Consider the following 22500-nt stretch of genomic DNA (forward strand, 5'->3'; position numbering starts at 1 on the left):
CCTGCTTAGCTTCCGAGATCAGACGAGATCGGGCGCATTCAGGGTGATATGGTCGTAGGCCATACTTGCAGAGACCTGACGCACATTCATATGTAAAAATCAAGATTGAACTCTACTGCGGGAGGTCTACACTCATGAAAACGTTTATTCTGGACTCCTGGTTGAGCCCCGAAAGAGTGGCATTAAACGGTCTTTTACAAGAAAATCTTGATCCCAATGCAGTACACCATATCCGCGTGCAATTGGCAGGTGAACTGACTGGGTGAATTGAAGAGTAAAACGCGACCCATCCAGATACGAAAATGCAAAAGACTACAACACCTGGTATTCCGAGGCAGTCTGCCATCCAAGTACTAACCAGGCTCGACCCTGCTTAGCTTCCGAGATCAGGCACATTCAGGGTGATATGGTCGTAGGCCATACTTGCAGAGACCTGACGCACATTCATATGTAAAAATCAAGATTGAACTCTACTGCGGGAGGTCTACACTCATGAAAACGTTTATTCTGGACTCCTGGTTGAGCCCCGAAAGAGTGGCATTAAACGGTCTTTAACAAGAAAATCTTGATCCCAAATCTGTACACCATATCCACGTGCAATTGGCAGTTGAACTGACTGGGTGAATTGAAGAGTAAAACGCGACCCATCCAGATGCGAAAATGCAAAAGCCTACAACACCTGGTATTCCCAGGCAGTCTCCGATCCAAGTACTAACCATGCTCGACCCTGCTTAGCTTCCGAGATCAGACGAGATCGGGCGCATTCAGGGTGATATGGTCGTAGGCCATACTTGCAGAGACCTGACGCACATTCATATGTAAAAATCAAGATTGAACTCTACTGCGGGAGGTCTACACTCATGAAAACGTTTATTCTGGACTCCTGGTTGAGCCCCGAAAGAGTGGCATTAAACGGTCTTTTACAAGAAAATCTTGATCCCAATGCAGTACACCATATCCGCGTGCAATTGGCAGGTGAACTGACTGGGTGAATTGAAGAGTAAAACGCGACCCATCCAGATACGAAAATGCAAAAAACTACAACACCTGGTATTCCGAGGCAGTCTGCCATCCAAGTACTAACCAGGCTCGACCCTGCTTAGCTTCCGAGATCAGGCACATTCAGGGTGATATGGTCGTAGGCCATACTTGCACAGACCTGACGCACATTCATATGTAAAAATCAAGATTGAACTCTACTGCGGGAGGTCTACACTCATGAAAACGTTTATTCTGGACTCCTGGTTGAGCCCCGAAAGAGTGGCATTAAACGGTCTTTTACAAGAAAATCTTGATCCCAATGCAGTACACCATATCCGCGTGCAATTGGCAGGTGAACTGACTGGGTGAATTGAATAGTAAAACGCGACCCATCCATATGCGAAAATGCAAAAGCCTACAACACCTGGTATTCCCAGGCAGTCTCCCATCCAAGTACTAACCAGGCTCGACCCTGTATAGCTTCCGAGATCAGACGAGATCGGGCGCATTCAGGGTGATATGGTCGTAGGCCATATTTGCAGAGACCTGACGCACATTCATATATAAAAATCAAGATTGAACTCTACTGCGGGAGGTCTACACTCATGAAAACGTTTATTCTGGACTCCTGGTTGAGCCCCAAAAGAGTAGCATTAAACAGTATTTTACAAGAAAATCTTGATCCCAATGCAGTACACCATATCCGCGTGCAATTGGCAGGTGAACTGACTGGGTGAATTGAAGAGGAAAACGCGACCCATCCAGATACGAAAATGCAAAAGCCTACAACACCTGGTATTGCCAGGCAGTCTCCCATCCAAGTGTAATAAAGGACTCGATCCTGGGTCTGTCCCCGTCGTCCTTTATTCGGGTTCTTACACTTGTCCCACACGGCCCTCGCTCAGAGCTCTCCCCTTGGCAGCTCCGTAGCTGCCCTCGCTCCCGTAGCCTCCACACCTCTGCAGCTCTGCAGCTCCGCTGCAGATCCCCTGTGCAGTCCTCCGGCTGCCCTCACTGCAGCTCCACCGCTGCCCTCACTGCAGCTCCACCGCTGCCCGTCGTTCCTCCGCGCTTGGTCACCGATGGCCGACGGTGCCAAGTCTTACTCTGCGTGTGTGTGGCGATCTCGCCACTCCTCGACCTCCGCCCTGCGTGGCCTCACTCTAACTCTATCTCCCACACTCCCTCGTCTCTTCCGGTATCTCTCCCTTAAGACCTCACCCCTCTCTCACACGTAACCTAACTCCTCCCCCCCATGACGTCATATCCGCGAAGCCGTTTACGCCCGCATTACGCAAGTACTAACCAGGCTAGACCCTGCTTAGCTTCCGAGATCAGACGAGATTGGGCGCATTCAGGGTGATATGGTCGTAGGCCATACTTGCAGAGACCTGACGCACATTCATATGTAAAAATGAAGATTGAACTCTACTGCGGGAGGTCTACACTCATGAAAACGTTTATTCTGGACTCCTGGTTGAGCCCCGAAAGAGTCGCATTAAACGGTCTTTTACAAGAGAATCTTGATCCCAATGCAGTACACCATATCCACTTGCAATTGGCAGGTGAACTGACTGGGTGAATTGAAGAGTATAACGCGACCCATCCAGATGCGAAAATGCAAAAGCCTACAACACCTGGTATTCCCAGGCAGTCTCCCATCCAAGTACTAACCAGGCTAGACCCTGCTTAGCTTCCGAAATCAGACGAGATCGGGCGCATTCAGGGTGATATGGTCATAGGCCGTACGTGCAGAGACCTGACGCACATTCATATGTTAAAATCAAGATTCAACTCGACTGCGGGAGGTCAACACTCATGAAAACGTTTATTCTGGACTCCTGGTTGAGCCCCGAAAGAGTGGCATTAAACGGTCTTTTACAAGAAAATCTTGATCCCAATGCAGTACACCATATCCGCGTGCAATTGGCAGGTGAACTGACTGGGGGAATTGAATAGTAAAACGCGACCCATCGAAATGCGAAAATGCAAAAGCCTACAACACCTGGTATTCCCAGGCAGTCTCCCATCCAAGTACTAACCAGTCTCGACCATGCTTAGCTTCCAAGATCAGACGAGATCAGGCGCATTCAGGGTGATATGGTCATAGGCCGTACGTGCAGAGACCTGACGCACATTCATATGTTAAAATCAAGATTCAACTCGACTGCGGGAGGTCAACATTCATGAAAACGTTTATTCTGGACTCCTGGTTGAGCCCCGAAAGAGTGGCATTAAACGGTCTTTTACAAGAAAATCTTGATCCCAATGCAGTACACCATATCCACGTGCAATTGGCAGGTGAACTGACTGGGTGAATTGAAGAGTAAAACGCGACCCATCCAGATGCGAAAATGCAAAAGCCTACAACACCTGGTATTCCCAGGCAGTCTCCCATCCAAGTACTAACCAGGCTCGACCCTGCTTAGCTTCCGAGATCAGACGAGATCGGGCGCATTCAGGGTGATATGGTCGTAGGCCATACTTGCAGAGACCTGACGCACATTCATATGTAAAAATCAAGATTTAACTCTACTGCGGGAGGTCTACACTCATGAAAACGTTTATTCTGGACTCCTGGTTGAGCCCCAAAAGAGTAGCATTAAACAGTATTTTACAAGAAAATCTTGATCCCAATGCAGTACACCATATCCGCGTGCAATTGGCAGGTGAACTGACTGGGTGAATTGAAGAGGAAAACGCGACCCATCCAGATACGAAAATGCAAAAGCCTACAACACCTGGTATTGCCAGGCAGTCTCCCATCCAAGTGTAATAAAGGACTCGATCCTGGGTCTGTCTCCGTCGTCCTTTATTCGGGTTCTTACACTTGTCCCACACGGCCCTCGCTCAGAGCTCTCCCCTTGGCAGCTCCGTAGCTGCCCTCGCTCCCGTAGCCTCCACACCTCTGCAGCTCTGCAGCTCCGCTGCAGATCCCCTGTGCAGTCCTCCGGCTGCCCTCACTGCAGCTCCACCGCTGCCCTCACTGCAGCTCCACCGCTGCCCGTCGTTCCTCCGCGCTTGGTCACCGATGGCCGACGGTGCCAAGTCTTACTCTGCGTGTGTGTGGCGATCTCGCCACTCCTCGACCTCCGCCCTGCGTGGCCTCACTCTAACTCTATCTCCCACACTCCCTCGTCTCTTCCGGTATCTCTCCCTTAAGACCTCACCCCTCTCTCACACGTAACCTAACTCCTCCCCCCCATGACGTCATATCCGCGAAGCCGTTTACGCCCGCATTACGCAAGTACTAACCAGGCTAGACCCTGCTTAGCTTCCGAGATCAGACGAGATTGGGCGCATTCAGGGTGATATGGTCGTAGGCCATACTTGCAGAGACCTGACGCACATTCATATGTAAAAATGAAGATTGAACTCTACTGCGGGAGGTCTACACTCATGAAAACGTTTATTCTGGACTCCTGGTTGAGCCCCGAAAGAGTCGCATTAAACGGTCTTTTACAAGAGAATCTTGATCCCAATGCAGTACACCATATCCACTTGCAATTGGCAGGTGAACTGACTGGGTGAATTGAAGAGTATAACGCGACCCATCCAGATGCGAAAATGCAAAAGCCTACAACACCTGGTATTCCCAGGCAGTCTCCCATCCAAGTACTAACCAGGCTAGACCCTGCTTAGCTTCCGAAATCAGACGAGATCGGGCGCATTCAGGGTGATATGGTCATAGGCCGTACGTGCAGAGACCTGACGCACATTCATATGTTAAAATCAAGATTCAACTCGACTGCGGGAGGTCAACACTCATGAAAACGTTTATTCTGGACTCCTGGTTGAGCCCCGAAAGAGTGGCATTGAACGGTCTTTTACAAGAAAATCTTGATCCCAATGCAGTACACCATATCCGCGTGCAATTGGCAGGTGAACTGACTGGGGGAATTGAATAGTAAAACGCGACCCATCGAAATGCGAAAATGCAAAAGCCTACAACACCTGGTATTCCCAGGCAGTCTCCCATCCAAGTACTAACCAGTCTCGACCATGCTTAGCTTCCAAGATCAGACGAGATCAGGCGCATTCAGGGTGATATGGTCATAGGCCGTACGTGCACAGACCTGACGCACATTCATATGTTAAAATCAAGATTCAACTCGACTGCGGGAGGTCAACACTCATGAAAACGTTTATTCTGGACTCCTGGTTGAGCCCCGAAAGAGTGGCATTAAACGGTCTTTTACAAGAAAATCTTGATCCCAATGCAGTACACCATATCCACGTGCAATTGGCAGGTGAACTGACTGGGTGAATTGAAGAGTAAAACGCGACCCATCCAGATGCGAAAATGCAAAAGCCTACAACACCTGGTATTCCCAGGCAGTCTCCCATCCAAGTACTAACCAGGCTCGACCCTGCTTAGCTTCCGAGATCAGACGAGATCGGGCGCATTCAGGGTGATATGGTCGTAGGCCATACTTGCAGAGACCTGACGCACATTCATATGTAAAAATGAAGATTGAACTCTACTGCGGGAGGTCTACACTCATGAAAACGTTTATTCTGGACTCCTGGTTGAGCCCCGATAGAGTGGCATTAAACGGTCTTTTACAAGAAAATCTTGATCTCAATGCAGTACACCATATCCACTTGCAATTGGCAGGTGAACTGACTGGGTGAATTGAAGAGTATAACGCGACCCATCCAGATGCGAAAATGCAAAAGCTTACAACACCTGGTATTCCAAAGCAGTCTCCCATCCAAGTACTAACCAGGCTCAACCCTGCTTAGCTTCCGTAATCAGACGACATGGGGCGCATTCAGGGTGACATGGTCGTAGGCCATACTTGCAGAGACCTGACGCACATTCATATGTAAAAATCAAGATTGAACTCTACTGCGGGAGGTCTACACTCATGAAAACGTTTATTCTGGACTCCTGGTTGTGCCCCGAATGAGTGGCATTAAACGGTCTTTAACAAGAAAATCTTTATCCCAATGCAGTACACCATATCCACGTGCAATTGGCAGGTGAACTGATTGGGTGAATTTAAGAGTAAAACGCGACCCATCAAGATGCGAAAATGCAAAAGCCTACAACACCTGGTATTCCCAGGCAGTCTACCATCCAAGTACTAATCAGGCTCGACCCTGCTTAGCTTCGGAGATCAGACGAGATCGTGCACATTCAGGGTGATATGGTCGTAGGCCATACTTGCAGAGACCTGACGCACATTCATATGTAAAAATCAAGATTCAACTCTACTGCGGGATGTCAACATTCATGAAAACGTTTATTCTGGACTCCTGGTTGAGCCCCGAAAGAGTGGCATTAAACGGTCTTTTACAAGAAAATCTTGATCCCAATGCAGTACACCATATCCACGTGCAATTGGCAGGTGAACTGACTGTGTGAATTGAAGAGTAAAACTCGACCCATCCAGATGCGAGTATGCAAAAGCATACAACACCTGGTATTCCCAGGCAGTCTCCCATACAAGTACTAACCATGCTCGACCCTGCTTAGCTTCCGAGATCAGACAAGATCGGGCGCATTCGAGGTGAAATGGTCGCAGGCCATACTTGCAGAGACCTGACGCACATTCATATGTAAAAATCAAAATTCAACTCTACTGCGGGAGGTCAACATTCATTAAAACGTTTATTCTGGACTCCTGGTTGAGCCCCGAAAGAGTGGCATTAAACTGTCTTTTACAAGAAAATCTTGATTCCAATGCAGTACACCATATCCGCGTGCAATTTGCAGGTTAACTGACTGGGTGAATTGAAGAGTATAACGCGACCCATCCAGATGCGAAAATGCAAAAGCTTACAACACCTGGTATTCCAAAGCAGTCTCCCATCCAAGTACTAACCAGGCTCAACCCTGCTTCGCTTCCGTAATCAGACGAGATGGGGCGCATTCAGGGTGACATGGTCGTAGGCCATACTTGTAGAGACCTGACGCACATTCATATGTAAAAATCAAGATTGAACTCTACTGCGGGAGGTCTACACTCATGAAAACGTTTATTCTGGACTCCTGGTTGTGCCCCGAATGAGTGGCATTAAACGGTCTTTAACAAGCAAATCTTTATCCCAATGCAGTACACCATATCCACGTGTAATTGGCAGGTGAACTGATTGGGTGAATTTAAGAGTAAAACGCGACCCATCCAGATGCGAAAATGCAAAAGCCTACAACACCTGGTATTCCCAGGCAGTCTCCCATCCAAGTACTAATAAGGCTCGACCCTGCTTAGCTTCCGAGATCAGACGAGATCGTGCACATTCAGGGTGATATGGTCGTAGGCCATACTTGCAGAGACCTGACGCACATTCATATGTAAAAATCAAGATTCAACTCTACTGCGGGATGTCAACATTCATGAAAACGTTTATTCTGGACTCCTGGTTGAGCCCCGAAAGAGTGGCATTAAACGTTCTTTTACAAGAAAATCTTGATCCCAATGCAGTACACCATATCCACGTGCAATTGGCAGGTGAACTGACTGTGTGAATTGAAGAGTAAAACTCGACCCATCCAGATGCGAGTATGCAAAAGCATACAACACCTGGTATTCCCAGGCAGTCTCCCATCCAAGTACTAACCATGCTCGACCCTGCTTAGCTTCCGAGATCAGACGAGATCGGGCGCATTCGAGGTGAAATGGTCATAGGCCAAACTTGCAGAGACCTGACGCACATTCATATGTAAAAATCAAGATTCAACTCTACTGCGGGAGGTCAACACTCATGAAAACGTTAATTCTGGACTCCTGGTTGAGCCCCGAAAGAGTGGCATTAAACGGTCTTTTACAAGAAAATATTGATCCCAATGCAGTACACCATATCCGCGTGCAATTGGCAGGTGAACTGACTGCCTGAAATGAAGAGTAAAACGCGACCCATCCAGATGCGAAAATGCAAAAGCCTACAACACCTGGTATTCCCAGGCAGTTTCACATTCAAGTACTAACCAGGCTCGACCCTGCTTGGCTTCCGCGATCAGACGAGATCGGGCGCATTCAGGGTGATATGGTCGTAGGCCATACTTGCAGAGACCTGACGCACCTTCATACGTAAAAATAAAGATTTAACTCTACTGCGGGAGGTCAACACTCATGAAAACGTGTATTTTGGACTGCTGGTTGAGCCCCTAAAGAGTGGCATTTAACGGTCTTTTACAAGAAAATCTTGATCCCAATGCAGTACACCATATCCAAGTGCAATTGGCAGGTGAACTGACTGGGTAAATTGAAGAGTAAAACGCGACCCATCCAGATACGAAAATGCAAAAGCCTACAACACCTGGTATTCCCAGGCAGTCTCCCATCCAAGTACTAACCAGGCTCGACCCTGCTTAGCTTCCGAGCTCAGACGAGATCAGGCTCATTCAGGGTGATATGGTCGTAGGCCATACTTGCAGAGACCTGACGCACATTCTTATGTAAAAATCAAGATTCAACTCTACTGCGGGAGGTCAACATTCATGAAAACGTTTATTCTGGACTCCTGGTTGAGCCCCGAAAGAGTGGCATTAAACGGTCTTTTACAAGAAAATCTTGATCCCAATGCAGTACACCATATCCACGTGCATTTGGCAGGTTAACTGACTGTGTGAATTGAAGAGTAAAACTCGACCCATCCAGATGCGAAAATGCAAAAGCATACAACACCTGGTATTCCCAGGCAGTCTCCCATCCAAGTACTAACCATGCTCGACCCTGCTTAGCTTCCGAGATCAGACAAGATCGGGCGCATTCGAGGTGAAATGGTCGCAGGCCATACTTGCAGAGACCTGACGCACATTCATATGTAAAAATCAAAATTCAACTCTACTGCGGGATGTCAACATTCATGAAAACGTTTATTCTGGACTCCTGGTTGAGCCCCGAAAGAGTGGCATTAAACGTTCTTTTACAAGAAAATCTTGATCCCAATGCAGTACACCATATCCACGTGCAATTGGCAGGTGAACTGACTGTGTGAATTGAAGAGTAAAACTCGACCCATCCAGATGCGAGTATGCAAAAGCATACAACACCTGGTATTCCCAGGCAGTCTCCCATCCAAGTACTAACCATGCTCGACCCTGCTTAGCTTCCGAGATCAGACGAGATCGGGCGCATTCGAGGTGAAATGGTCATAGGCCATACTTGCAGAGACCTGACGCACATTCATATGTAAAAATCAAGATTCAACTCTACTGCGGGAGGTCAACACTCATGAAAACGTTAATTCTGGACTCCTGGTTGAGCCCCGAAAGAGTGGCATTAAACGGTCTTTTACAAGAAAATATTGATCCCAATGCAGTACACCATATCCGCGTGCAATTGGCAGGTGAACTGACTGCCTGAAATGAAGAGTAAAACGCGACCCATCCAGATGCGAAAATGCAAAAGCCTACAACACCTGGTATTCCCAGGCAGTTTCACATTCAAGTACTAACCAGGCTCGACCCTGCTTGGCTTCCGCGATCAGACGAGATCGGGCGCATTCAGGGTGATATGGTCGTAGGCCATACTTGCAGAGACCTGACGCACCTTCATACGTAAAAATAAAGATTTAACTCTACTGCGGGAGGTCAACACTCATGAAAACGTGTATTTTGGACTGCTGGTTGAGCCCCTAAAGAGTGGCATTATAACGGTCTTTTACAAGAAAATCTTGATCCCAATGCAGTACACCATATCCAAGTGCAATTGGCAGGTGAACTGACTGGGTAAATTGAAGAGTAAAACGCGACCCATCCAGATACGAAAATGCAAAAGCCTACAACACCTGGTATTCCCAGGCAGTCTCCCATCCAAGTACTAACCAGGCTCGACCCTGCTTAGCTTCCGAGCTCAGACGAGATCAGGCTCATTCAGGGTGATATGGTCGTAGGCCATACTTGCAGAGACCTGACGCACATTCTTATGTAAAAATCAAGATTCAACTCTACTGCGGGAGGTCAACATTCATGAAAACGTTTATTCTGGACTCCTGGTTGAGCCCCGAAAGAGTGGCATTAAACGGTCTTTTACAAGAAAATCTTGATCCCAATGCAGTACACCATATCCACGTGCATTTGGCAGGTTAACTGACTGTGTGAATTGAAGAGTAAAACTCGACCCATCCAGATGCGAAAATGCAAAAGCATACAACACCTGGTATTCCCAGGCAGTCTCCCATCCAAGTACTAACCATGCTCAACCCTGCTTAGCTTCCGAGATCAGAAGAGATCGGGCGCATTCAGGGTGAAATGGTCGTAGGCCATACTTGCAGAGACCTGACGCACATTCATATGTAAAAATCAAGATTCAACTCTACTGCGGGAGGTCAACACTCATGAAAACGTTAATTCTGGACTCCTGGTTGAGCCCCGAAAGAGTGGCATTAAACGGACTTTTACAAGAAAATCTTGATCCCAATGCAGTACACCATATCCACGTGCAATTTTCAGGATAACTGACTGGGTTAATTGAAGAGTAAACGCGACCCATCCAGATGCGAAAATGCAAAAGCCTACAACACCTGGTATTCCCAGGCAGTTTCACATCAAAGTACTAACCAGGCTCGACCCTGCTTGGCTTCCGCGATCAGACGAGATCGGGCGCATTCAGGGTGATATTGTCGTAGGCCATACTTGCAGAGACCTGACTCACATTCATACGTAAAAATCAAGATTTAACTCTACTGCGGGAGGTCAACACTCATGAAAACGTGTATTCTGGACTCCTGGTTGAGCCCCTAAAGAGTGGCATTTAACGGTATTTTACAAGAAAATCTTGATCCCAATGCAATACACCATATAAACGTGCAATTGGCAGGTGAACTGAGTGGGTGAATTGAAGATACGAACATGCAAAAGCCTACAACACCTGGTATTCCCAGGCAGTCTCCCATCCAAGTACTAACTAACCAGGCTCGACCCTGCTTAGCTTCCGAGCTCAGACGAGATCAGGCGCATTCAGGGTGATATGGTCGTAGGCCATACTTGCAGAGACCTGACGTACATTCTTAAGTAAAATTCAAGATTCAACTCTTCTGCGGGAGGTCAACACTCATGAAAACGTTTATTCTGGACTCCTGGTTGAGCCCCGAAAGAGTGGCATTAAACGGTCTTTTACAAGAAAATCTTGATCCCAATGCAGTACACCATATCCGCGTGCAATTTGCAGGTGAACTGACTGTGTGAATTGAAGAGTAAAACTCGACCCATCCAGATGCGAAAATGCTAAAGCATACAACACCTGGTATTCCCAGGCAGTCTCCCATCCAAGTACTAACCATGCTCGACCCTGCTTAGCTTCCGAGATCAGACGAGATCGGGCGCATTCGAGGTGAAATGGTCGTAGGCCATACTTGCAGAGACCTGACGCACATTCATATGTAAAAATCAAGATTCAACTATACTACGGGAGGTCAACACTCATGAAAACGTTTATTCTGGACTCCTGGTTGAGCCCCGAAAGAGTGGCATTAAACGGTTTTTTACAAAAAAATCTTGATCCCAATGTAGTACACCATATTCACGTGCAATGGGCAGGTGAACTGACTGGGTGAATTGAAGAGTAAAACACGACCCATCCAGATGCGAAAATGCAAACGCCTACAACACCTGGTATTCCCTGGCAGTCTCCCATCCAAGTACTAACCAGGCTCGACCCTGCTTAGCTTCCGAGATCAGGCGCATTCAGGGTGATATGGTCGTAGGCCATAGTTGCAGAGACCTGACGCAACATTCATATGTAAAAATCAAGATTCAACTCTACTGCGGGTGGTCAACACTCATGAAAACGTTTATTCTGGACTCCTGGTTGAGCCCCGAAAGACTGGCATTAAACGGTCTTTTACAAGAAAATATTGATCCCAATGCAGTACACCATATCCGCGTGCAATTGGCAGGTGAACTGACTGCCTGAATTGAAGAGTAAAACGCGACCCATCCAGATGCGAAAATGCAAAAGCCTACAACACCTGGTATTCCCTGGCAGTCTACCATCCAAGTATTAACGAGGCTCGACCCTGCTTAGCTTCCAAGATCAGACGAGATCGGGCGCATTCAGGGTGATATGGTCATAGGCCATACTTGCAGAGACCTGACGCACATTCATATGTAAAACTCAAAATTCAACTCTACTGCGGGAGGTCAACATTCATGAAAACGTTTATTCTGGACTCCTGATTGTGCCCGGAAAGAGTGGCATTAAACGGTCTTTTACAAGAAAATCTTGATCCCAATGCAATACACCATATAAACGTGCAATTGGCAGGTGAACTGAGTGGGTGAATTGAAGATACAAAAATGCAAAAGCCTACAACACCTGGTATTCCCAGGCAGTCTCCCATCCAAGTACTAACTAACCAGGCTCGACCCTGCTTAGCTTCCGAGCTCAGACGAGATCAGGCGCATTCAGGGTGATATGGTCGTAGGCCATACTTGCAGAGACCTGACGCACATTCTTAAGTAAAATTCAAGATTCAACTCTTCTGCGGGAGGTCAACACTCATGAAAACGTTTATTCTGGACTCCTGGTTGAGCCCCGAAAGAGTGGCATTAAACGGTCTTTAACAAGAAAATCTTGATCCCAATGCAGTACACCATATCCGCGTGCAATTTGCAGGTGAACTGACTGTGTGAATTGAAGAGTAAAACTCGACCCATCCAGATGCGAAAATGCTAAAGCATACAACACCTGGTATTCCCAGGCAGTCTCCCATCCAAGTACTAACCATGCTCGACCCTGCTTAGCTTCCGAGATCAGACGAGATCGGGCGCATTCGAGGTGAAATGGTCGTAGGCCATACTTGCAGAGACCTGATGCACATTCATATGTAAAAATCAAGATTCAACTCTACTGCGGGTGGTCAACACTCATGAAAACGTTTATTCTGGACTCCTGGTTGAGCCCCGAAAGACTGGCATTAAACGGTCTTTTACAAGAAAATATTGATCCCAATGCAGTACACCATATCCGCGTGCAATTGGCAGGTGAACTGACTGCCTGAATTGAAGAGTAAAACGCGACCCATCCAGATGCGAAAATGCAAAAGCCTACAACACCTGGTATTCCCTGGCAGTCTACCATCCAAGTATTAACGAGGCTCGACCCTGCTTAGCTTCCGAGATCAGACGAGATCGGGCGCATTCAGGGTGATATGGTCATAGGCAATACTTGCAGAGACCTGACGCACATTCATATGTAAAACTCAAAATTCAACTCTACTCCGGGAGGTCAACATTCATGAAAACGTTTATTCTGGACTCCTGGTTGTGCCCGGAAAGAGTGGCATTAAACGGTCTTTTACAAGAAAATCTTGATCCCAATGCAATACACCATATAAACGTGCAATTGGCAGGTGAACTGAGTGGGTGAATTGAAGATACGAAAATGCAAAAGCCTACAACACCTGGTATTCCCAGGCAGTCTCGCATCCAAGTACTAACCTGGCTCGACCCTGCTTATCTTACGAGATCAGACGCATTCAGGGTGATATGGTCGTAGGCCATACTTGCAGAGACCTGACGCAACATTCATATGTAAAAATCAAGATTCAACTCTACTGCGGGTGGTCAACACTCATGAAAACGTTTATTCTGGACTCCTGGTTGAGCCCCGAAAGAGTGGCATTAAACGGTCTTTTACAAGAAAATATTGATCCCAATGCAGTACACCATATCCGCGTGCAATTGGCAGGTGAACTGACTGCCTGAATTGAAGAGTAAAACGCGACCCATCCAGATGCGAAAATGCAAAAGCCTACAACACCTGGTATTCCCTGGCAGTCTACCATCCAAGTATTAACGAGGCTCGACCCTGCTTAGCTTCCGAGATCAGGCGCATTCAGGGTGATATGGTCGTAGGCCATACTTGCAGAGACCTGACGCACATTCATATGTAAAAATCAAAATTCAACTCTACTGCGGGAGGTCAACATTCATGAAAACGTTTATTCTGGACTCCTGGTTGTGCCCGGAAAGAGTGGCATTAAACGGTCTTTTACAAGAAAATATTGATCCCAATGCAGTACACCATATCCGCGTGCAATTGGCAGGTGAACTGACTGCCTGAATTGAAGAGTAAAACGCGACCCATCCAGATGCGAAAATGCAAAAGCCTACAACACCTGGTATTCCCTGGCAGTCTACCATCCAAGTATTAACGAGGCTCGACCCTGCTTAGCTTCCGAGATCAGACGAGATCGGGCGCATTCAGGGTGATATGGTCATAGGCCATACTTGCAGAGACCTGACGCACATTCATATGTAAAAATCAAGATTTAACTCTACTGCGGGAGGTCAACACTCATGAAAACGTGTATTCTGGACTCCTGGTTGTGCCCGGAAAGAGTGGCATTAAACGGTCTTTTACAAGAAAATCTTGATCCCAATGCAATACACCATATAAACGTGCAATTGGCAGGTGAACTGAGTGGGTGAATTGAAGATACGAAAATGCAAAAGCCTACAACACCTGGTATTCCCAGGCAGTCTCGCATCCAAGTACTAACCTGGCTCGACCCTGCTTATCTTACGAGATCAGACGCATTCAGGGTGATATGGTCGTAGGCCATACTTGCAGAGACCTGACGCAACATTCATATGTAAAAATCAAGATTCAACTCTACTGCGGGTGGTCAACACTCATGAAAACGTTTATTCTGGACTCCTGGTTGAGCCCCGAAAGAGTGGCATTAAACGGTCTTTTACAAGAAAATATTGATCCCAATGCAGTACACCATATCCGCGTGCAATTGGCAGGTGAACTGACTGCCTGAATTGAAGAGTAAAACGCGACCCATCCAGATGCGAAAATGCAAAAGCCTACAACACCTGGTATTCCCTGGCAGTCTACCATCCAAGTATTAACGAGGCTCGACCCTGCTTAGCTTCCGAGATCAGGCGCATTCAGGGTGATATGGTCGTAGGCCATACTTGCAGAGACCTGACGCACATTCATATGTAAAAATCAAAATTCAACTCTACTGCGGGAGGTCAACATTCATGAAAACGTTTATTCTGGACTCCTGGTTGTGCCCGGAAAGAGTGGCATTAAACGGTCTTTTACAAGAAAATATTGATCCCAATGCAGTACACCATATCCGCGTGCAATTGGCAGGTGAACTGACTGCCTGAATTGAAGAGTAAAACGCGACCCATCCAGATGCGAAAATGCAAAAGCCTACAACACCTGGTATTCCCAGGCAGTTTCACATCCAAGTACTAACCAGGCTCGACCCTGCTTGGCTTCCGCGATCAGACGAGATCGGGCGCATTCAGGGTGATATGGTCGTAGGCCATACTTGCAGAGACCTGACGCACATTCATATGTAAAAATCAAGATTTAACTCTACTGCGGGAGGTCAACACTCATGAAAACGTGTATTCTGGACTCCTGGTTGAGCCCCTAAAGAGTGGCATTTAACGGTCTTTTACAAGAAAATCTTGATCCCAATGCAGTACACCATATCCACGTGCAATGGGCAGGCGAACTGACTGGGTGAATTGAAGAGTAAAACACGACCCATCCAGATGCGAAAATGCAAACGCCTACAACACCTGGTATTCCCAGGCAGTCTCCCATCCAAGTGAAGTACCGGTAAGTACGCTGGACACCCAGGTTGAGGCACACGTATCTTTATTACAAGTCGTCGGTACAGGACGGCACTAGAGGGGGTAGCGGCCCCCTCACCCGGATAACTGGGGATACACCCTAGCTAATCCTGACCTAACCCCAAGTCCTCCACTAACGGGCTAGGGCAGGCTAACTGGCCCGACACTGGTGAGTCGGGCTACGGTCTCCGGAGTCCCAGGGTACTGACCCTGGTTCACGGAACCACGCCTCTGGCTCGATCCTCCGCAGCCCTTACAAGGGCGGCGTCGAGGGGAGTCCAGGGCTTCTAACTAGCAGATCTTCCTTCTTCCTCCTTCGTTCCCAGACTCAGCCACGAGCTCTCTCTGTCCTCCCCCTTTATACCCCCCATCAGGATCACAACCCCCCAGGCTGCCTGATGCGGACGTCGCTGCGGGCACCCCCCCCCGTGTACTCCCGGAGCTCCGCCCACTGTGTTTATTCCCCGTTGGATCCCATGCACCTACAGCCCTCCCGTAACAACCCTACATCACTCCCCCCATTACAGCTCGCAGCCGTCCCGGCTGCAACAATTCCAATAAAGGAACATTTACCCCGCAACCCCGTGTGTGCCTCATTTTTTTCAACAAAATGCAAATTGAACAACAACAACAAGAACAACAAGATGAACAAGCACACCCCCGAAGGGAATGTCCGACGCACCCCCCCCCGTATAAATACGAAATCCGTAAAAGCGCGTATATACAACTAGCCAGGAACTCCCCCAGCACACACAGCACACCCACGACACACAACGCACCCACAACACACACACCCCGCCCACACACACAACACAACACACACAATGTGGCAGGAGCGCACCACCGACGCAGCATACAGTAACCATGACACGTGAAATAAAAAAAAAATGTCTTCTTTTTGTATATTATAAGAGTCTGCGCATCTTAGCGCGCGTCCTTGCCGCAGGCCCGTCACACGGGGCAACCCCGGACGGCGGACCATCCGGTGGCGGCTGTCCCTTTCGAGATGAGGTCGCGATTGAAGTGGCGCGACCGTCGGCATCACCCGTGTGGGTTGTAGGGCATGAGCCCGTCATTCCCGGTGCACCTGTGGGTGGGACAGCCGGCAACACATCAGGCGAGAGCAGCGACGGACCCTCCGAGTCGGTCGACCCCCCACATGCTTGGCCCCGCGCATGTGGAGTGGGCCCTCGCACCGCAACAAACGGTTTTAGCCTAGAGGGGTGTACAAACCACCGGCGCCTGCCCCATTTGATTCGAACGCACTGAGGCCTCAAAACCTCGACAACCTCGACGGGGCCCCGCCACGGGCGCACGAGTTTAGAGGAGGTCGCGAGTGGTACCTGGGGACAGTGCAGCCATGCCCTGTCCCCCGGCTTCCACTGCAGCACGTGCGCGCGAGCCAGCCTGAGGCGCTCGTTCGCCTTTTGACGCCTGTCAGAATTTAGCCTCGCAGCATCCCGCGCCTCAGTCAGTTTGTCAAGGTTAAATTTAACGTGTTCATCCAATTTAATTTTACCCAGCGGCGCGGGGATCTGCAGCTGTGCCGGAACAGGTGGGTCGGGTTCGCGGCCATACATAAGAAAGAATGGTGAAAATCCCGTCGCAGCATGGGGAGCCAATCTGTATGCCGCTAGAACCCCTTGAATTTGTAAGTCCCAATCAGTCTGTGAGTCCGAGACTTGCTGCGACAACATAGACGAGATGGTGCGATGCAGACGCTCGACCATCCCGTCCGTTTGCGGGTGATAAGGAGAGGTTCGAATTTTTTTCGTTCCTAGGAGATCACAGACTTGTTTTAGGAGTTTCCCGGAAAAAATTCTACCCTGGTCGGTCAGCAACCGCTCCGGAGCACCTTTGTCCATGACATAACCCTGGACAAAGGCGTCGACGATGGCTGCTGCCGACTGATTTGGCAGGGGCCAGGCCATAGGCCAGCGCGTAAAATATTCGACCCCAGTAAGCAAATATCTGTTACCCCTGGGGGTGGCGGGGAATGGCCCCAGAATGTCGAGTGCGACCAGTTCATTTACTCGGGAGACCTGGATGGACTGCAAGGGCGGGTTCGACTCCCGTGCCGGTGGTTTGCGCTGCGCACACCGAGGGCATGCTGCCAACAGATCAGTGACATCCCTTGTCATGCCTGGCCAAAAAAAATTCAGCTGGAGCAAGGCGAGAGTTTTCTGGGTCCCCAGGTGGAGGAGGCGCTCATGCGCAGCCCACACCACCTTACCCCGTAATCCCGAAGGGACCACCAGCCGGTGACGGTGGGATTTGCTGTCCCAATGCATGAGCAACCCTGCGTGCATGCCCCAAGCGTCGGCCTCACCCGTCCCCCGCCCCCTCTCCCCGGCGCGACGACGCAACGCGAGGAGGGAGGTATCCTCCATTTGGAGGCGCCCCCATTCATTAACGGGCAACCCAAGCAGGGAATCTTTCCCCTGTTCCGCGATATCATTGGTGACCAATGTTTCGTCATTGGCGGCGGCCGCCAGGACCGGAACCATCATGTCCCCTGCCGGCTTGCAACGCCCAGACCCCAGGAGGCATGCGCATTCGGAGGCGGTTGGCATCCGTGACAGAGCGTCAGCGTTGGTGTGGCGAACGCCCTTACGGTAGGTGGTTTCGAAATCGAAATTCTGGAGGACCTCCAACCATCGGGACAATTGTCCCGATGGCTGTTGAACCTTCAGGGCGTACTGGAGTGCCGCATGATCTGTGCGGACGGTGAAATGCCGACCGTACAGATATGGGCGATACTGTTGGATGAAATAGACAATTGCCAACAGTTCCCTACGGGTGACACAATATCTTTGCTCCGCTGGAGACAACACCCGACTGCCGTACGCAACCACCCGTTCCACGCCGTCAACCACCTGGGGAAGCACACCTCCAATACCCGTGTTGCTCGCGTCGGTGTCGAGCAAAAACGGCCTAGAAAAATCTGGGTAAATCAGGGGAGGAGCCTTTACCAGGGCGTCCCGAAGGGAGCAGAAAGCAGCTTCCTCCTCCTGACCCCAGTGGAACCGAACCCCTTTAGATGTTAACGCGTGTAGGGGTTTGGCAATCGTTGCAAAATTAGCGACGAAGCGTCGGTAATATGATGCGAAGCCAATAAAACTCCTGACCTCTCCCACCGAGGTGGGAGTCGGCCAGGAGCTGACACACTGCGTTTTGGCGGGATCGGTAGCAATACCCGAGCGCCCTACGATGTGCCCCAAATAACGCACCGACTCGCGTAACAAATGGCATTTCTGGGGCTTAAATTTCAAATTAGCAGCCCGCATCTTTAGGAAAACCGCCCGCAACCTCTGAAGATGTTCATCAAAAGTTTTACCAAAGACAATAACGTCATCCAAATAAATCAGGCACGATTCCCATTGCAATCCAGCCAAAACCAATTCCATCAATCGCTGGAAAGTTGCCGGCGCTGAGTGTAAGCCCATCGGCAACCGGTTGAATTGGAACAGGCCGTGCGGTGTACGGAAAGCAGTTTTAGGCTTAGAATCATCGTCCAGAGGAAGCTGCCAGAATCCCGAAAGTAAATCTAGTGTGGAGAAGAATCGCGCTCCAGCCAAGGCGTCCAGCGATTCGTCCATCCGTGGGAGCGGGTATGCGTCGGCAACCGAAATTTTATTAAGGCGCCGAAAATCCACGCAAAACCGCAACGAGCCGTCCTGCTTTTTAACCAGGACGATCGGCGCTCCCCAAGGGCTGGTGGAGGGAGAAATGATGTCGGCGGCTAACATGTCATCAACAGCCGATTTGACATGGTCCTTTTCGGTGGGACTTAACCGAAACGGATTTTGGCGAATTGGCGCGCTGTCACCCGTGTCAATATGGTGACGCAGCAGGTGAGTGCAACCCAAATCATATTTATCCCGACTGAAAACGTCGGAAAATTCCCTCAGTAGCGTTCTAAGCTGTTGGCGCTCTGAATTTGTCAGGTCCGTCGATCCCGCACAAAGCGCGTCGAGCCACCCTTCATCGCTGTCCGAATGTGGGAGCATTCGGGAAGCAGTGCCAACATGGTTCGCGACAGGTTCCTCGCAGGGTACCGGCGTCGCGTGAGCGAGCACCGTCCCTTGAGGAACCACCACTGTCTGCGACCCCACATTGAGGACCGCGATGAAAGGGTCCTCGTCCCCTCTTACGACGGTCTGGGCCGGAATCAAATGAGGTGCATTAACCCCGGCCCTAGACGGTCCCAGCAAAACACCCTGATCCCCTACGCCCTTAGCGAAGGGCTTACGAAGTTTCAGAGGCACTAGCATTTGAGCTCCCAGCGGCACACTAACTGTTCTGACGACGAACGCCGGTACCGTCGCGAACGCCGTCCGAGCCGCCGCAGGGGAAGGCAGGAAGGCCATGCGTCGCCCTGACGGAAGCTCAATGCATCCTTGGTCGATCAAAATACGAATTGGCATTTTGCCTAAGAAATCCGTCCCCAGCAGGCACGGAACCGCCAGCGAGGAGGAAACGAAAATCGGCCCCGACAATTTGATGTCCCCGATACAAATTTGCGCGCGAATCTGTCCCATGATGCCCAGAGAGCCCCCGTTAGCGGCATAGAATGGGACGTTAACCGGCAGTAAGGGCCGGCTTTGTACAGGCAGAATATTGTAAATTAACTCCGAAATGATTGTCGCCGATGCCCCCGTATCGACCAGGATGCGTACCTCTACCCCGTCAATGTGTCCGACCACGGCCGACGACCCTGACGACGCGGCTACCACGCGATGGGCCAACACGGACCACTGTTTGGGCTCGATTCGAGTCCCCGCAGTGATCCGCGTTGGGCCGTCGCAACGCAACATCGGCCCCCCGTTCGTTGTGGTGCGAGAGTGTGCAACGGGTGGGTGCTTTGGCCAAACATGTGTGGTGCCGCGACTCGCCGGATCATGTTGCTGGAGCTTGGGAGGAGGAGGCCCGGCGTCCCGTCGAGGCGTCGTCCCGCGCTGTCGAGGCGAGCGGCACCCCAAGGCGACGTGGCCCCGAACGCCGCAGTTGAAACACCGCGGACCCCCCGGTGGAGACGATGGACGGTCGAACCGGCTTGAGCCGTCCCGGCCCGCCCGTGCTCCTTGCGCCTGTTGCCGTCGGTGGTCGACGGCGTAGAGCTCCTCCGTCTGAAGGGTGGCTGCAGCCACCGCACGCCCGGCCGATGCCCTGCTGGCTTTCCGCCGCAAGGACAGAAGGTTGGCGTGAAGGAGGCGCGCCGCCTGAAGAGAGGTCATCTCGGCGTCCTCCTGTGCGACGACAGCGATGTCCAGGTCGTCTGCCAGGAGGAGGATTTTCTCCGTGACCATCGCGTCCACGCCGTCGTCGTCCATACGGGGAAAAGCCGTTTTGGCCAGCGCCAGGAGGCTCGTCCTGTATGCCAGGGGCGACTCTTTTTCACCCCGCTTGCGGTCGTAGAACTGCTGTCTGCATTCTGCAGATGGTCCATAGACCCCAGCCAGCAGTTGTAGCGCCCTCGGCAGAGTAGAACGCTTCTCTCTTGGCGCCGATGTGAGGGCGGTTGTGCCCGGAAAGAGTGGCATTAAACGGTCTTTTACAAGAAAATCTTGATCCTAATGCAATACACCATATAAACGTGCAATTGGCAGGTGAACTGAGTGGGTGAATTGAAGATACGCAAATGCAAAAGCCTACAACACCTGGTATTCCCAGGCAGTCTCCCATCCAAGTACTAACTAACCAGGCTCGACCCTGCTTAGCTTCCGAGCTCAGACGAGATCAGGCGCATTCAGGGTGATATGGTCGTAGGCCATACTTGCAGAGACCTGACGCACATTCTTAAGTAAAATTCAAGATTCAACTCTACTGCGGGTGGTCAACACTCATGAAAACGTTTATTCTGGACTCCTGGTTGAGCCCCGAAAGAGTGGCATTAAACGGTCTTTTACAAGAAAATCTTGATCCCAATGCAGTACACCATATCCGCGTGCAATTAGCAGGTGAACTGACTGGGTGAATTGAAGAGTAAAACGGGTCCCATCCAGATACGAAAATGCGAAAGCCTACAACACCTGGTATTGCCAGGCAGTCTCCCATCCACGTACTAACTAACCAGGCTCGACCCTGCTTAGCTTCCGAGCTCAGACGAGATCAGGCGCATTCAGGGTGATATGGTCGTAGGCCATACTTGCAGAGACCTGACGCACATTCTTAAGTAAAATTCAAGATTCAACTCTTCTGCGGGAGATCAACACTCATGAAAACGTTTATTCTGGACTCCTGGTTGAGCCCCGAAAGAGTGGCATTAAACGGTCTTTTACAAGAAAATATTGATCCCAATGCAGTACACCATATCCGCGTGCAATTGGCAGGTGAACTGACTGCCTGAATTGAAGAGTAAAACGCGACCCATCCAGATGCGAAAATGCAAAAGCCTACAACACCTGGTATTCCCTGGCAGTCTACCATCCAAGTATTAACGAGGCTCGACCCTGCTTAGCTTCCGAGATCAGACGAAATCGGGCGCATTCAGGGTGATATGGTCGTAGGCCATACTTGCAGAGACCTGACGCACATTCATATGTAAAAATCAAAATTCAACTCTACTGCGGGAGGTCAACATTCATGAAAACGTTTATTCTGGACTCCTGGTTGTGCCCGGAAAGAGTGGCATTAAACGGTCTTTTACAAGAAAATCTTGATCCCAATGCAATACACCATATAAACGTGCAATTGGCAGGTGAACTGAGTGGGTGAATTGAAGATACGAAAATGCAAAAGCCTACAACACCTGGTATTCCCAGGCAATCTCCCATCCAAGTACTAACTAACTAACCAGGCTCGACCCTGCTTAGCTTCCGAGCTCAGACGAGATCAGGCGCATTCAGGGTGATATGGTCGTAGGCCATACTTGCAGAGACCTGACGCACATTCTTAAGTAAAATTCAAGATTCAACTCTTCTGCGGGAGGTCAACACTCATGAAAACGTTTATTCTGGACT

At 49.8% G+C, this 22500-nt stretch overlaps 18 non-coding genes and 24 pseudogenes across 18 annotated transcripts in view; all 42 read right to left on the bottom strand.

The window, feature by feature from the left end:
- Positions 1–60, bottom strand: part of LOC144939059 (5S ribosomal RNA) — a 119-nt gene extending 59 nt beyond the window's left edge. Inside the window, exon 1 of the ribosomal RNA XR_013638258.1 lies at positions 1–60. This exon is cut by the window's left edge and continues 59 nt beyond it. This is a non-coding gene — a ribosomal RNA (5S ribosomal RNA).
- Positions 61–309: 249 nt separating this feature from the next.
- LOC144940117 (5S ribosomal RNA) lies at positions 310–418 on the bottom strand (annotated as a pseudogene).
- A 249-nt stretch (positions 419–667) lies between these two features.
- Positions 668–786, bottom strand: LOC144939060 (5S ribosomal RNA). The gene has a single exon (XR_013638259.1). It is a non-coding gene; the product is annotated as a 5S ribosomal RNA (ribosomal RNA).
- Positions 787–1035: 249 nt separating this feature from the next.
- On the bottom strand, positions 1036–1144 carry LOC144940146 (5S ribosomal RNA; annotated as a pseudogene).
- Positions 1145–1393: 249 nt separating this feature from the next.
- On the bottom strand, positions 1394–1512 carry LOC144938912 (5S ribosomal RNA). Its single transcript, XR_013638118.1, has one exon. It is a non-coding gene; the product is annotated as a 5S ribosomal RNA (ribosomal RNA).
- Positions 1513–2606: 1094 nt separating this feature from the next.
- LOC144939219 (5S ribosomal RNA) lies at positions 2607–2725 on the bottom strand. Its single transcript, XR_013638410.1, has one exon. It is a non-coding gene; the product is annotated as a 5S ribosomal RNA (ribosomal RNA).
- A 249-nt stretch (positions 2726–2974) lies between these two features.
- LOC144939633 (5S ribosomal RNA) lies at positions 2975–3093 on the bottom strand (annotated as a pseudogene).
- Positions 3094–3342: 249 nt separating this feature from the next.
- On the bottom strand, positions 3343–3461 carry LOC144940231 (5S ribosomal RNA). The gene has a single exon (XR_013638812.1). It is a non-coding gene; the product is annotated as a 5S ribosomal RNA (ribosomal RNA).
- A 1094-nt stretch (positions 3462–4555) lies between these two features.
- LOC144939221 (5S ribosomal RNA) lies at positions 4556–4674 on the bottom strand. The gene has a single exon (XR_013638412.1). It is a non-coding gene; the product is annotated as a 5S ribosomal RNA (ribosomal RNA).
- A 249-nt stretch (positions 4675–4923) lies between these two features.
- On the bottom strand, positions 4924–5042 carry LOC144939634 (5S ribosomal RNA; annotated as a pseudogene).
- Positions 5043–5291: 249 nt separating this feature from the next.
- Positions 5292–5410, bottom strand: LOC144940244 (5S ribosomal RNA). The gene has a single exon (XR_013638823.1). It is a non-coding gene; the product is annotated as a 5S ribosomal RNA (ribosomal RNA).
- A 249-nt stretch (positions 5411–5659) lies between these two features.
- Positions 5660–5778, bottom strand: LOC144940150 (5S ribosomal RNA; annotated as a pseudogene).
- Positions 5779–6027: 249 nt separating this feature from the next.
- LOC144939544 (5S ribosomal RNA) lies at positions 6028–6146 on the bottom strand. Its single transcript, XR_013638717.1, has one exon. It is a non-coding gene; the product is annotated as a 5S ribosomal RNA (ribosomal RNA).
- A 249-nt stretch (positions 6147–6395) lies between these two features.
- Positions 6396–6514, bottom strand: LOC144939953 (5S ribosomal RNA; annotated as a pseudogene).
- Positions 6515–6763: 249 nt separating this feature from the next.
- LOC144940062 (5S ribosomal RNA) lies at positions 6764–6882 on the bottom strand (annotated as a pseudogene).
- Positions 6883–7131: 249 nt separating this feature from the next.
- LOC144939375 (5S ribosomal RNA) lies at positions 7132–7250 on the bottom strand. The gene has a single exon (XR_013638557.1). It is a non-coding gene; the product is annotated as a 5S ribosomal RNA (ribosomal RNA).
- Positions 7251–7499: 249 nt separating this feature from the next.
- Positions 7500–7618, bottom strand: LOC144939600 (5S ribosomal RNA; annotated as a pseudogene).
- A 249-nt stretch (positions 7619–7867) lies between these two features.
- LOC144939618 (5S ribosomal RNA) lies at positions 7868–7986 on the bottom strand (annotated as a pseudogene).
- Positions 7987–8235: 249 nt separating this feature from the next.
- On the bottom strand, positions 8236–8354 carry LOC144939052 (5S ribosomal RNA). Its single transcript, XR_013638251.1, has one exon. It is a non-coding gene; the product is annotated as a 5S ribosomal RNA (ribosomal RNA).
- A 249-nt stretch (positions 8355–8603) lies between these two features.
- On the bottom strand, positions 8604–8722 carry LOC144939828 (5S ribosomal RNA; annotated as a pseudogene).
- Positions 8723–8971: 249 nt separating this feature from the next.
- Positions 8972–9090, bottom strand: LOC144939601 (5S ribosomal RNA; annotated as a pseudogene).
- Positions 9091–9339: 249 nt separating this feature from the next.
- On the bottom strand, positions 9340–9458 carry LOC144939619 (5S ribosomal RNA; annotated as a pseudogene).
- Positions 9459–9708: 250 nt separating this feature from the next.
- LOC144939053 (5S ribosomal RNA) lies at positions 9709–9827 on the bottom strand. The gene has a single exon (XR_013638252.1). It is a non-coding gene; the product is annotated as a 5S ribosomal RNA (ribosomal RNA).
- A 249-nt stretch (positions 9828–10076) lies between these two features.
- On the bottom strand, positions 10077–10195 carry LOC144939247 (5S ribosomal RNA). The gene has a single exon (XR_013638437.1). It is a non-coding gene; the product is annotated as a 5S ribosomal RNA (ribosomal RNA).
- A 248-nt stretch (positions 10196–10443) lies between these two features.
- LOC144939717 (5S ribosomal RNA) lies at positions 10444–10562 on the bottom strand (annotated as a pseudogene).
- Positions 10563–10790: 228 nt separating this feature from the next.
- On the bottom strand, positions 10791–10913 carry LOC144939394 (5S ribosomal RNA). Its single transcript, XR_013638575.1, has one exon. It is a non-coding gene; the product is annotated as a 5S ribosomal RNA (ribosomal RNA).
- Positions 10914–11162: 249 nt separating this feature from the next.
- Positions 11163–11281, bottom strand: LOC144939518 (5S ribosomal RNA). Its single transcript, XR_013638692.1, has one exon. It is a non-coding gene; the product is annotated as a 5S ribosomal RNA (ribosomal RNA).
- Positions 11282–11530: 249 nt separating this feature from the next.
- On the bottom strand, positions 11531–11639 carry LOC144939860 (5S ribosomal RNA; annotated as a pseudogene).
- Positions 11640–11889: 250 nt separating this feature from the next.
- LOC144939819 (5S ribosomal RNA) lies at positions 11890–12008 on the bottom strand (annotated as a pseudogene).
- Positions 12009–12236: 228 nt separating this feature from the next.
- On the bottom strand, positions 12237–12359 carry LOC144939395 (5S ribosomal RNA). The gene has a single exon (XR_013638576.1). It is a non-coding gene; the product is annotated as a 5S ribosomal RNA (ribosomal RNA).
- Positions 12360–12608: 249 nt separating this feature from the next.
- On the bottom strand, positions 12609–12727 carry LOC144939519 (5S ribosomal RNA). The gene has a single exon (XR_013638693.1). It is a non-coding gene; the product is annotated as a 5S ribosomal RNA (ribosomal RNA).
- A 249-nt stretch (positions 12728–12976) lies between these two features.
- Positions 12977–13095, bottom strand: LOC144939629 (5S ribosomal RNA; annotated as a pseudogene).
- Positions 13096–13323: 228 nt separating this feature from the next.
- LOC144940185 (5S ribosomal RNA) lies at positions 13324–13432 on the bottom strand (annotated as a pseudogene).
- Positions 13433–13682: 250 nt separating this feature from the next.
- Positions 13683–13791, bottom strand: LOC144940183 (5S ribosomal RNA; annotated as a pseudogene).
- A 249-nt stretch (positions 13792–14040) lies between these two features.
- Positions 14041–14159, bottom strand: LOC144939631 (5S ribosomal RNA; annotated as a pseudogene).
- Positions 14160–14387: 228 nt separating this feature from the next.
- On the bottom strand, positions 14388–14496 carry LOC144940186 (5S ribosomal RNA; annotated as a pseudogene).
- Positions 14497–14746: 250 nt separating this feature from the next.
- Positions 14747–14855, bottom strand: LOC144940184 (5S ribosomal RNA; annotated as a pseudogene).
- Positions 14856–15104: 249 nt separating this feature from the next.
- On the bottom strand, positions 15105–15223 carry LOC144939526 (5S ribosomal RNA). The gene has a single exon (XR_013638699.1). It is a non-coding gene; the product is annotated as a 5S ribosomal RNA (ribosomal RNA).
- Positions 15224–21186: 5963 nt separating this feature from the next.
- LOC144939396 (5S ribosomal RNA) lies at positions 21187–21309 on the bottom strand. Its single transcript, XR_013638577.1, has one exon. It is a non-coding gene; the product is annotated as a 5S ribosomal RNA (ribosomal RNA).
- A 249-nt stretch (positions 21310–21558) lies between these two features.
- On the bottom strand, positions 21559–21681 carry LOC144939900 (5S ribosomal RNA; annotated as a pseudogene).
- A 249-nt stretch (positions 21682–21930) lies between these two features.
- LOC144939718 (5S ribosomal RNA) lies at positions 21931–22049 on the bottom strand (annotated as a pseudogene).
- Positions 22050–22277: 228 nt separating this feature from the next.
- Positions 22278–22404, bottom strand: LOC144939856 (5S ribosomal RNA; annotated as a pseudogene).
- Between the last annotated feature and the right edge of the window lie 96 nt (positions 22405–22500).

Source organism: Lampetra fluviatilis, chromosome 22 (assembly GCF_964198595.1).
Source record: "Lampetra fluviatilis chromosome 22, kcLamFluv1.1, whole genome shotgun sequence".
NCBI lineage: Eukaryota > Metazoa > Chordata > Hyperoartia > Petromyzontiformes > Petromyzontidae > Lampetra > Lampetra fluviatilis.